This window comes from Magnolia sinica, chromosome 6 (assembly GCF_029962835.1).
Source record: "Magnolia sinica isolate HGM2019 chromosome 6, MsV1, whole genome shotgun sequence".
NCBI lineage: Eukaryota > Viridiplantae > Streptophyta > Magnoliopsida > Magnoliales > Magnoliaceae > Magnolia > Magnolia sinica.
In genome coordinates, this window is record NC_080578.1 from 47633233 (window position 1) to 47646752 (window position 13520).

Consider the following 13520-nt stretch of genomic DNA (forward strand, 5'->3'; position numbering starts at 1 on the left):
CTTGATGTAGCATTGAACTTGAGATCTTCTAGATCTTGAATTACTCTTCATCTTGAATTATATACATTGAGTCTTTGAATGAGGTCGCTTCTTTTGATGTAGCTTATACTAGCATGGATTGAAGTAGTTCTTCATTCTTGACTTGAAGAAAAGTGATGCAGTGTCTTGAACATATAAGACAACATGCTACACAAGACACAGATTATGTTTTTAGCACCACAAAATTTGACAACCAAAGGAGAATACAAACCATAACACTTACAGTTATAACTAAATTAGTTCATGTATGTAGTAATGTGTAATCTAAGTGTTTAATAAAATGTCTGAATGAGAAAGTGTTTGTTGAATCACTTCTAATGAGGGTATTGAGATAGGATTCTCAACTACCTTATCCATATTTATAATTTTCTTCATATAATATAAATTGCTACTATGTGATTGATGGATGAAATGTGTATGTATAATAACATGTTCTATGTGTTTGATAAAATGCTCAAATGAGAATTTTGTTTAAATTATTTATTAAATGTTGTTATGAATAACATATGTGACTACTTGTGCATTTGAGTATGATTGGGAGTACTACGTAGTCCAGGCAATCGGTAACGGTTCCCGTTTGAGTGGTCGAACTAGTTTCGCCACATTGGATATGTTCGATGAATCTGAGCCGTACGGTGATTGTCAACAGTGGTTAGGCCATGTGGAGTGCTTATGCACTCCATGTTGATTACCTCAGCATGCGCTCATACCAATCGAACTTGTCAAATAACCCGATTAGCCTATTGTGTGTTTACCATGTATGGACGCTACTGTTTGAATCTAAGGTACCACTTACCAATGTAAAACCCGTCTCATCCATGGTAACACAATCCGCTAAGACTTGTGGGCCAGGCATGGTCGTATGGCACACCGTGGTTGACCTGTCGGCCTACGCTAGGGTGACAAGCCTCCCCATAGTGACTAGTGACCAACCCCAACTCATGAGCTGAATATGGTGGTATGGGACACTATATTCAAGCTGTCGGCCTACACTAAGGTGACAAGCCTTCCCATAGTGACCTCGAGTATAAACTAGGCCTATGCTGAGGTGAAGAGCCTCTCCATAGTGACCTCGAGTGTAAACTCATGAACTTACCTATCCACTACTTTTCATTAGGAGTGATGCCTTATAACTTGCCTATCGTATGTGATTAACTAGGATTGACAACCATAGATGGATCTTTCATTTGGGTTAATGATATAAAGGTAGGTACCTTATCTTCCTGAATCTGTTATATGAATAAGCCTGATCAAATACTTGGCTAACACGACCATGCACCGCATTGCTTGTGCTTTGGCAAGGAAGCGCACGTTTAGGGAGTTTGTCATGCACGATCATGAGATGAAGTCGCTGAGGGAGTGCAGGCGAGGGCGTGCTTCTTACTGTATATCATTTCTACATTAACAAGAGTAATTAGGAAGTGATTGCTGTATTATTTTATCATTACTACTTGATTGAATTGATAACATGTTAACCTTTTCCTTATAGTACCGCTGAGTCGATCACTCACTCCCACTCTGGGACGGTGTTTTAAAACACCAACCAGACTCTAATTTAGATGCAGGTTCCGATGAGGCTTAGGCGACAGAGCCAGATTTCTTAGACGAGGAGTTATCCTACGTGCAGCTCTTGGGCGGGTCTGTGTAGACCTTGAGCTGCGTCGCCGAGATTATAGGGTTATGGATTAGTTGAACATTTACATTTTGATATTTTGTGTATTTTGAAACAAATTATGTATATATTTAGTCCGGCTACATGATCATACTCTGGAGGTTATGAAACTCGTAAATATACTTTATATACCTATCTCAGTCTTCCGCTTGTTTATTTACATTAACTCTGAAGTATGATATGTTGTTTTAGTGTAATCCCACTCATGTTTACTGCACTAATATGGACAACATTTAAACATCATTTTTTATGTTGCATAAGTGATGCGTTGGAACTCGGGAGTTGAGCTTTGCTCGACCCCTAATTTTCTGGCCGTTACATCTAGCCTTGTTTATTTTGATAATTTAAACTGTAAATTTGCTATATTGTACATCACATGTTTAGAGTTTAAATTACCTTTGGTCAATTCTGTTTTCATTGGTATATCCTTTGAATGGTCTTAATTTGCATGCTCCGTGTATTTCATGTTTATATGCATCTCTAACCCTTGTTAGTATAGGCTTTATAATTATAAACCTCTGAGTAATAGAGTTGGTTAATATATGACTTTATTAACATATCTTATTTGGACTAACCCTTCATCATATACTAACAAAAAGTGGGAGAAAGATCAAATCATATCAGACAATGCATTCACCTGTGTAGGGTTTGTTTGTTGTGCTGAAGGTTTGATCGGGGAAGCTACTCAAGGGGAGCATTACTGCATTACATGTCTTAATGTTTCGAGTTGTAAATTTTTTATATTTAACTTGTAATTTTATTTATTTGTTTTGGTATGTCATTGGTATGGAGCATGACATTGTCTTTGGCTAGGTTTTTGTCACGTAATTGACAAAGGCGACGATTGTTAGTGCACTCATTTTGCACCCTAATTTATCAATCATGTGAGTCATTGTATTCATAGTCGGTTAAGCCTTTAGAAAGTGAAGACCGAATCACAACCAAAGCTGGAGCATCAAGGAGCTACAACAGGTAAAAGAGATGCCCTGGCAACCTTCACCCTTGACCCGAAACAACCCTATAACCTGTAGATTATCTTAACCCAATAGGTATATCAATTTGATCTAAGCATGCTTAGCCTTAGGTGACCAAGTAAAACATGATAAAGAAGGGTGGCAGAGGTGAGAATCTATGTTGAGTAGCAAATGTTGAGTGTCAAATATTGCATATTTTCCATCATTTATATCTTAGTTTTATGAACATGATAATACTTAATGGTATATTTTATACATATTTGTTTTACAAGGTGAGTTTAAGATATTGGATTGAAAAGAATGTTAAAAGCATGGATTTGATGCTCAAGAATCACCAAGGCAAGGAATAGATCTTAGGGGACAAAGATTAAAGATTTCAGGACCTCAAGATTCAAGAAAACTAAGTGGAGAAGGAAGTCGAAAGATTAAAGTGCAGAAATGCACTTCACCGTCTATGTCATCGATTACTGTTCGATGACATCGAAGCCAGTGTTCGATGACATCAAAGAATTACATGAAAATCAAGTTGGTCGTTGTAAGGCCCGTATCCTAATCTGTATCATTCCTTAGACTTCCACGATCCTCCTTGTCGAATTCTGACAACCCGCGACCTGTAGTCAGCATTTACGTATAACCTTGAGTCACACCCTATCAACCTGAGCCAACTAGACCCAGGACTTGTACCATTGCAACCGCACGGTCGCTATAATTCCAACATCGCATCCTACACACTGATGTGATGCCCAAACCGGGAGTTGTGGGCCCGCATTTATTTCAGGAAAAATTTCACGTATTGCGAATCTCGAGAGAATCTCTACCCAAACATCACATCAATCAATCAATCACAAGTTAAGTACATCCCATCACAACCCATACCTAGCCCATCCCTCTCTTACCAATAAGGCATGGCACCCATCCCTCTCTCATCCAAAAGTCAACACACACACCCATTCCACTCTTACACACACCCATCCCTCTCTCCTCTCATCTCCTCTCTCTCTCATTTTCTCCATCATTTTTCCAATCACCAAAGAGAGTGGACGTCCAAGCTTCCCAAGGAGACCCAAAGTGTGGCCCACTTCCTATCCCCTCATCTCTCATCCTAGCCCTTCAATCTTCATCATCGTCCATCAAAGTTGAGTCAAGAAGCCTAGCATTCCAAGGGGCCTAAAAGATTTATAATCGGTGGGTGATTTGTAGGTTACATTGCATTTTTATGATGGACCAAGTGGGGCCTACTGATTGATGGTATGGATCTCACTTTGGACCTTAGGTGTGACCGATGGCCCACCATGATTCATATGATCATCCCATGATGGGGCCACTCTCCATGGACCCCATCATGATGTTTAATTTCTCATTGTGAAAAGGTCATCTAGACCTTGCATTTTTGGTGGAAAGGGATCTCCACCGTTGATTTTTCTATGATTTAGGGCCCACATGATTTGGGACCCATTTTGATGTATGTATTGTATTTACATGATCCACCTAGGAAGGGCTCATAGTGACGGAGCCCCTCCCCTCCATCGTCTCTCTCTCTCTCTCTCTCTCTCTCTCTCTCTCTCTCTCTCTCTCTCTCTCTCTCTCTTCTAGTTACGGCCCACCTTGATGAATGAATTAGATCCACACCGTTCGATCATGAGCCCCACCTTGCTGCTGCCCATTTTTGGACAGACCTTAGAGGTAGGAAATCACAAATATTAGTCTGATCCTGTAACGCCCACCCCTACAGCACATGATATTGTTCGCTTTGTCGAAGCTCACGACTTTAAAACACGTCATGTCTATTAAGAGAGGAACCCAACTTATAGCCATCACAACTTCGGACAACTCTTCTAATGTGGGACAAAGTTTCACCTTCACTATGGGTACAATAGCCTGCCGGCACAGTAGCCTACCAACCACTGGTAGCTCACCAGGCCCGTTAGGCCCCGCCCACATCAGCATTCGCCCACGTGTGCCCGCCCACATGTGACCACACAGTGACGGGGCATCACATTATCCCCCACTGAGGGCAGAGCCGTCCTCGGCTCTGATACCACTTGTAAGGCCCACCCCCAAAGCACATGATATTGTCCGCTTTGCCGAAGCTCACAGCTTTAAAATGGGTCATGTCTATTAAGGGAGGAACCCAACTTACAGCCACCACAACTTCGGACAACTCTTCCGATGTAGGACAGAGTTTCACCTTCACTATGGGTACAGTAGCCTACTAGCACAGTAGCCTGCCAACCACTGGTAGCTCGCCCAGGCCGGCTAGGGCCCGCCCACATCAGCATCCGCCCACGTGTGCCTACCCACATGTGACCACACAATGACTGGGCATCACAGATCCACTAGGTGGGCCAGGGCCCACTATGATGTATGCATTTCATTCCTACCGTCCATCAGAGGAGGTTGCTAAACTGACGTCCAACAGCTGTGGGACCCATGTGGTACGTGTTATCCCCACACCGTTCATCCATGGGACCCACCTGCAGCACGTATGGGGACCACCACGATGCAAGTGTTTTATCTAGGCCGCCCGTCCAAGGCCTGGACACTGGTGCATTTCATCAAATAAAATAAAATTTTTATTATATAATATTATATTGAGGTGAGCCCCACGTGGGACCCACATGTCATGGTAATGGATTGGCTGGAGTACCTTACAGTAGCTATATAGTTGTTGTATTGATGTCAGAAAGTTCTATGGATTTGATCTCGAGGTACGTGTGATTTATCCAAACCGTCCATCCAACTCCCAGGCCATGGGCTTAGGAATGAGACAGATTCAAATATCAGGTGGATCACACCACCATCCATTGCTTGGACATGGGGTCCACATGGTGTACGTGTTTCATTCACACAGTCCACCATATAGATCCACCTAGACGTGTGTGATTTATCCACACCATCCGAGAATGTGGCAGATTCAGATCTCTGGTGGGCAACGCTCGTGGGACCCAACCTTGATGTATTTGTTGTATCCTCACCGTCCATCAGGGACAGTGGGATCCATTGTGATTTATGTGTCTTATCCACACCGTCCAGCTGGGACGATGATAACCACCAGATGTGTGTGTTGTCAGCACCGTCCAGTTGGGACGGTGGGCCTTACCCTAATGTATGTTTTGATCCACACCGTCAATCGTCCACCTGGGACAGTGGGACCCACCTTGCTATATGTATGTTTTGATCCACACCATCCACTATCCAAGTAGGGATGGTGGGATACAACATGATGTATGTGTTTCATACACGTTGTCCGTCCGTGGATTCCATCCACGTAGCCCACCATCATGTGATGTATGATCCACACCATCCACCTGTATGGACCCCACGTGATGTATGGGTCTTATCCACACGTCTGTCCATTACTGGACATGGGACCCACCTATGATGTATGTATTTTGCAGCCACACCGTCCAGTCCACTAGGACATGCGGCCCACTCGATGCATGTGTTGTACATCCATGTTGTTCATCTGGTGGGGCCCGTTTGGGAGTGCAGGCCCACCTGCTAGCTGTGCAAGGCCCATCTGCTGGTCGTGCAAGGCCCACTTGCTGGGTGGCACATTGAAATGTATTTGAGGCCCAGGTGGTGTGGCCCATTGTGATGTATTCGAGGCCCAGATGGTGAGGCCCAATGCGATGTATTTAAGCCCATGAGTGAGGCCCATTGAGATGCATTTGAGGCCCAGGTGGTGCAACCCATTGTGATGTATTCGAGGCCTAGATGGTGAGGCCAAATGTGATGTATTTAAAAGCCCATGAGTGAGGCCCATTATGATGTGTATGATGCCCATTGAGATGTATTTGAGGCCTAGGTGGTGCGGCCCATTAATATGTATGTGAGGCCCTTATATTGAGGCCCATTGTGATGTAGGAGGCCCTTATGTGAGGCCTAATGAGACGTATATGAGGCCCTTGTGAGAGGCACGTTGTGGTGTATATGAGGCCTATGTGATTAGGCCCAATTGTGATGTGTGATTCCACCGTGATGCATGTAATGATGTTTATGATGCCCATCCATCTACTAGTTAGTATGAGGACCATAGACCCCCATTATAGGGTAGGTTCTAAATGTGTCATGCCTTGGGAGCAATTAAGGTTTAATGTCCACATTGTAAGAGCAATGGTGGTTAAATGCTCGCATTATAATCCTCCCTAGGGCCCGTTAATTAAGCCCATTCTCATCTCCTCTTAGTGGGCTAACCCAAACTATTGGACCCCCATTAATAGTGGTGTTTTCCACCATGCCCTGTAGGAATGACCAAACCCAGGAGCCCACATTATGTTCATACCAGGCCTTCCATAGAAAGGTGGCCCATCTAGATGCGTGTTTTTCCCAAGTTTAGTGACAACACCCAAGGCCCACTTAGGTGTTGAGCGGGCTACCCAATATGCTTGGAAGGACACATAGTCCTAGGTGTAGGTGCTCCACCAAAACCCACCTTGTGTACGTATCGGGCTTCCTATAGGAAAGCCTAGTTTATTACATGATATGAGATTTAGGAAGCCCAATTGTTCACCCTGTTAGCTCACCTTGTGAACTCACCTTGTCATATACCCACTTGACTCACCACGGGAAGTGTATCCTACCCATGTACCCCATTTGCTAGGACCTCGTGACATGTACATATCATCCGCACCGTCCATCTCCTTATTGGGACAAGTGCGAGGTCCATCCTTGACATTAGTGTATCATTAAACCATCCATTGTTTAGTACATCATCACCCCTTGCCGTAGATAAAAGAATATGTAGTATCAGGTTTGGTATATCTACTATGCAGAATCTATCTCGACGTATGGACTAGACTCGTCACCCCCGTATTGGATCATGCAAAGCCTTAGAAGGCTAATGTAAGACATACCGCATAGGCTCCTATAGTTGTAGAAGGAGCACGTCATTCAGTTTATACTCATAGTATGTGACATGCCGGTGATAATCGATTGTGGATTATTGTTGTATGCCCTATCAGATAATCATGCCTATGTACATTATTACATCATGATACATGCCCATACACATCATATGTATGCTTGTTATGAGGAGTGATTGATCATAGCTTATGCCATTGGGTTGGTTTATTATGGGACTCCTTGTAAGACAGAGTTGCCCCATATGAATACATGGTATGTCTAGGTTTGATGCATGACTAGATGGTATGACTCATGCATCTCGAATTTTGTGATATGACCACCATACGCCCTAGCGACTTCAAGGTCGTGGCCACCACATGCATATCGTGGATGGCCAGATGGAATACCGAAAATGTTTGGTTCTAGCATATAGGCATGATAGATGTCCTTGGGTGAAAATCTCTAAACCCCCGAGGCTAGAGGATGCTCCAACGTCTAGACCGAGTGGATATTCATGAGCACATAAGTGCCATATACATGTAGGCCATGTATCCCACTGTGTCGTGGTCGGTTGGGAGGGGGTGTGGCCTTACTCGCCTGATGAAGTAGGGAATGTTAGGCTAAGTCTAACCAGCTTGAGGAATGTGTCCGTTATCGAAAAGCCAAGCCGATATTGGTAGGCGGATAGTGAGGTCTCTTCCACATACCCAGTTACGTGCTTGATGGGGCGGCAAGCTGGCGTAGAGTGTACTAGACCCCGGTGATGATCCCAAAGACGTAATGTATTGAGATGTGGATTTACATATTCATTATTTGACTCATTCATTCATTCATGCACTATCCACTCGGGCTTATGGTGCGCAACTAAATCATTATATGTACCTTCACAATGGTCAGGATTTCAGTTGGGCGCGCGACCAACCTGAGATCGGGAGTTTACTACATTGAGTTTAGTTATCCAAATTTAGGTATGAGACTTGTTTGGATAAAAGTCCCTTGTGGTGGACCCCATAACTTGCGATACTACGTACCATCATCCTGACTTCACACTCCAGTTTAGTCATTTCTTTCACACCACATATTGCATTACATCCCTAACACATAGCATTTGGTTTACTATACTGCATAGCCTAAATGAGGTTGATGATATTATGGACTCACCAGGATCTGCTTATTTCATTACATCCGCGGCATATAGCATTTGGGTATACTTGTGGTTATACTCCTTTATTTTTAAAAAATTCACACTAAAAATCCTCCTTGTAGGATCCAAGGATTGGAACCTAGTGTATGGGCGCTGGGAGCCGAGAATGGGGTACTACAGAAGCTGTCAGCACTGAATTCAGTGATCGAAAATTCTGTGAGCCCGTTTTCTGAGTTTGGGGCGTGACAATCACTGGATAAATTGGATACATTTCTCGATGGCTTAAAGACCTATTCAATGGCTCGAAGACACGCTCGATGACATTGAAAGCAGTTGATGACATCGATCTTTTTGTGAATTTTTAGAGCAACTCGCTGGAACTCTCTGGACACATTCTCGATTGATCGAACAACGTTCGATGACATCGAAGGCATTTTGAAGACAAGAAGAGTTACGCAGTGCATAAAGGCGTGACTTGTTGAGGCTCAAATATTACATATTATGCCCTATTTATTATTTGGCTTTATGAACATGTTAATGCTTAATGTTCTATTTTAATCATGTTTGCGTTGTAAGGTGAATTTAAGAGCTTGGATTGAAAAGGATGTTAAAAGTATGGATTTAACGCTCATGAATCACCAAAGCCAATGATGGATCTTATGAGACTAAGAGTAAAGAATTCACATGCCAAAGATCCAAGAACACTAAGTGAGGAATGAAGAGCATTTAAGACTTGAAGTGAAGAAAAGGAACCCTAAAAATCCGCATCCTTCGACTAGTCTAAGCCCACCTTCGACCAGTCGAAGGCTCCTGCTCGACTAGTTGAAGAATCCTCGACTCGAACTCTAGCAACAAAATCATCTAATTTCCCATCATCTTTGACCAGTCGAAGGTGCCCTCGACTAGTCGAAGGATTTCCTCAACTCATCTAAGGTTATGCAGACAGCACACAAACTATGTAAATTTAAGGCCGTTTTTAGATTTTTCCAACTCGGTGCAAAAGTTGGAGTTGCAAAACTATAAATAGGGGTCCCTAGGATGTTCTTAGGCATCTTCTAGGGTTTGAGGAGTGGAGAAAAAGCATGGAGAAGTCACCAAGATTTTTTTTCATTTTCCTTAGTTGATTTTATGCTTTTCTTAAGAGATTTTAGTTCAATCATGTCTATGGTTGGCTAAACCTCTTAGCTAAGGCTAAGAGGTGAAACTTGTAGCGTGATGGGATGTTTTCTATTGCTTTGATTCATGTTTAAGTTGAACTATCATTTATTCTTGTTTAATATTTAAGAAATACTTTCAGTTTTTAATGGTTTATTGTGACTCGAATTACAATATATCTGCGATAGCTTGAGCATGTTCTTTTCATATATTGAAATTGTGAAATTAGGAAATCTTGTTGTTCACCATCGTCCCATGGGCATGGTTGGGTGATGAAATCCTACCTAATCTTCCCAATTCTCTTATGATTGGTTGTGGGATTGGTAAATCTTGTTGTTTGCCTTGTCCCCTGGGCATGGTTTTGTGATGGAATCACTTCCAGTTCTCACACTTCCCATCCATTGAGAATTAGGTCAAAGGAAGTTCATATTTGGTTTTACTGAGATATCATCCAATTAGATAAGATGGGACTCTGATTCCAGTTGTATCCTTGAATCAAGTATAGATCTCCCTGATCTCTGCAAGTGGATTCTTGGAAACCCTAGTTACCACCTTTGAATTTGTTAGTTTTAATCACTTTAATCACAATTACTCTCTCAATTATTTCTAGATTTAGATTTTTATCTTCTTTTAGTTCTACTTCTAGTTGCTTTCAGAATACACACGAGATTAGTCCCTATGGATTCGACCTCAATCTCACCGAGATTATTACTTCATCACGACCCTACACTTAGGGTTGTAAACAAGTTTTTGGCGCCATTGCCTGGAACTAATGGTTGCATTTTTCTGAGATTAACTAGTTTTGGAATTAGTTTAAGATTAGGGTTTTTATATTTTCTATTTTTAAGATTAGGGTTTTCTGAATTATTTTAAAAACTAACTTAGCTTTCTATTTCTACGTTTAGGAACTTTACTAATTTGTTTTTAAAAACTTTTTTTTTGAAACTTTCCTTTTCCATTTTTCTTATATCTACTTTCTAATTTTAGTTTAGAAACTTTCTAATTCTAGGATTGTTTTTTTTAGAAATTAACTCATCTTTCTATTTCTATTTTTAGATACTTTCTAATTTTAGAATTTTTGTTTTTAGAAACTGATTTCTTTTTGTTTTGTTTTGTAGGATCTTAAATTAGGAACTTCCAATTTAGTAACTTCTTTCTAATTCTCTTCCCTTCTTTTCAGAATTCGTATTCCCTCTTTCCTTTTTAGGTTTAAGTTAGAATCTGAAATTAAGGGCTGAGAGTGTTTCATGCCTAAGTGGGTCCATGACAACACTCGACATCTTTTGAGTGAAGGACGATTGGTTGGGGGGTTATCTATCCATCACAGGATTAAACACCACTTAAAATCCTCAGAGTCAATTGAAGTGATGGCTGTCAATCAACTAGTAAATTAACTAGGAAGACAACCTCAACCTCGGGTTGAGGAAGTCCAAGATGAGAATGAGGTGCATCAAGCACCCCCGCCTCGCACTTTGCGAGACTATTTATAATCGGCGAGGGTGAGCACGCCCTCATGCATGGTTTTTCTAGAAAATACAGGACATATGGATATTAAGCCAAGGGTGATCTAACTCCTTCCAAAATTTCATGGCCTTGAATCTGAAAGTCCATATCTGCACTTGAAAGAGTTTGACGAGATTATAGCCACTTTATATTTTCCTAACGAGTCTAAGGACATGGTCAAACTGAAAATCCTTCCCTTTTCTTTGAAAGAGAAAGCTAAGATGTGGTTGCATTCACTACGTCCTCGATCTATTAGCACATGAAATGACATGATAAGGGAGTTCATAAAGAAAAATTTCCACATCATACAACGAACACTCTCAGAAAGTCAATCATGAACTTCGCCTAAAAGGATGATGAAACATTCTTCTAATGTTAGGAGCGGTTCAAAGATCTTGTCAGTTCATGCCCACAACATGGTTTTAAAACATGGTGCATTACACACTTTTTCTATGATGGTCTGACATCTTCCATTCGCCAATTGGTTGAGACAATGTGCAATGGGGAATTCATAAAAAAAAAAATGTCGATGATGTGTGGGACTACCTGGACAGACTTGCTAAAAATGTACAATCATGGGAAACTTCACCAAAATCAAGCACCACTTCTAGGCCCACTCAATCAAAGGAGAGGGGAGTATTATACCTTCTAAAAGAGGATGATGATATCAATGCTAAAGTGTCTAATCTCAGAAGGAAATTCGAGGCCACGGAACTAAAGAAGGATAAGGTTAGGAAACTGTTTGCAGTATTTGTGCTTGTAGCGTTCACATAACTGAAAATTGTCCAACAATACCTGCCTTTCAAGAGGTGTTGAATGAGCAATCTAATGCCGTGAACAATTACCAAAGACCTTGCAATGGACCAACCTCCAATGCATACAATCCTGATTGGAGAAATCATCCAAACTTCAGTTGGAGGAATGGACAAAACTGCTAGCCCTCAAGGTTTCTTCAATCAAATTCCAAATCAAGGGAAACCTCAAGAGGATCCGGTTCAAAAATATATTCGAGACCAAGAGCTACTCAACCAGGATATTAGATCGGCATTGGGAACACTTACATCATTTATTCAAAGGATAGAGTCGCACATAACAATTGGGGAAAATGGGATGCTTCCTGCTCAAACTCTCCCCAATCCCAAACTGCAATATGAGATAAGTGATCCAAGCTCATCAATTCAAATGGAGAAAGCTAAATCTATCACCACTTTAAGGAGTGGGAAGATCATTGACAAAACTATTTCGGTTAGGGCTGAAATGTCTAAGGACCCAGAAGAGGACAATAATGATAAACCTAGCACTGCTCCACAAGAATTAGAACCGGAACTTCAAGTCAAGCCAATTGCCCCATTTCCCCAACGGTTGATAGTACCAAACCCTCTCTCTAACTCTCAGGACATTCTAGAGGTGTTGAAATAAGTGAAGGTCAATATTCCTTTACTGGATATGGATAAACAAATACCTTCATATGCCAAATTTCTGAAAGACTTATGTACGATCAAGAGACGACAAAATATTCAAAAGAAAATCTTTTTAATTGAAAAAGTGAGTGTCATCCTAAAGCAAGATGTGCCACAGAAATACAAAGATCTCGGTAGCCCAACCATTACTTGTGTAATTGGGAATTACCGCATTGAGCATGCACTTCTTGACTTAAGAGCGAGCTAAATCTGATTCCTTACTCGGTCTACCAACAACTAGGTTTGGGTGAATTAAAACCCACCCGAACCACATTACAAGTTGTTAATCGCTCAGTTTGTGTACCGAGAGGGATAATTGAGGATGTGTTGGTCCAAGTTGACAAATTCTACTACCTGGTAGATTTTATCGTCCTGGATACACAACCCATCAATGACATGAGCACTCAAATTCCAGTCATTCTTGGTCACCCATTCCTTGTCACATCAAATGCAATCATTAATTACAGGAATGGAGTCATGAGTTTGTCTTTTAGAAATATGACATTGAATTTGAATATCTTTTTCAACACAGGCAAACAGTTAGAGGATGAAGATGATTCCCGCGATATGAACCCGATTGATTCTTTCGTGGAAGATAGAGCACTTCTGACCTTATTCTCTGACCCTCTAGAGACGTGCCTGGCCCACTCCCATGATTTCGATGATGACATGATTAAGGAGATGGGTACCATATTGGATATTGTGCTGGTACTTGAAGTTAACCGGTG

The 13520-nt window shown here is 41.6% G+C and overlaps 1 non-coding gene across 1 annotated transcript; it reads right to left on the reverse strand.

Annotated features, from left to right (window-relative positions):
- Positions 1 to 11648: 11648 nt before the first annotated feature.
- Positions 11649 to 11755, reverse strand: LOC131250234 (small nucleolar RNA R71). Its single transcript, XR_009173160.1, has one exon. It is a non-coding gene; the product is annotated as a small nucleolar RNA R71 (small nucleolar RNA).
- Positions 11756 to 13520: the final 1765 nt, after the last annotated feature.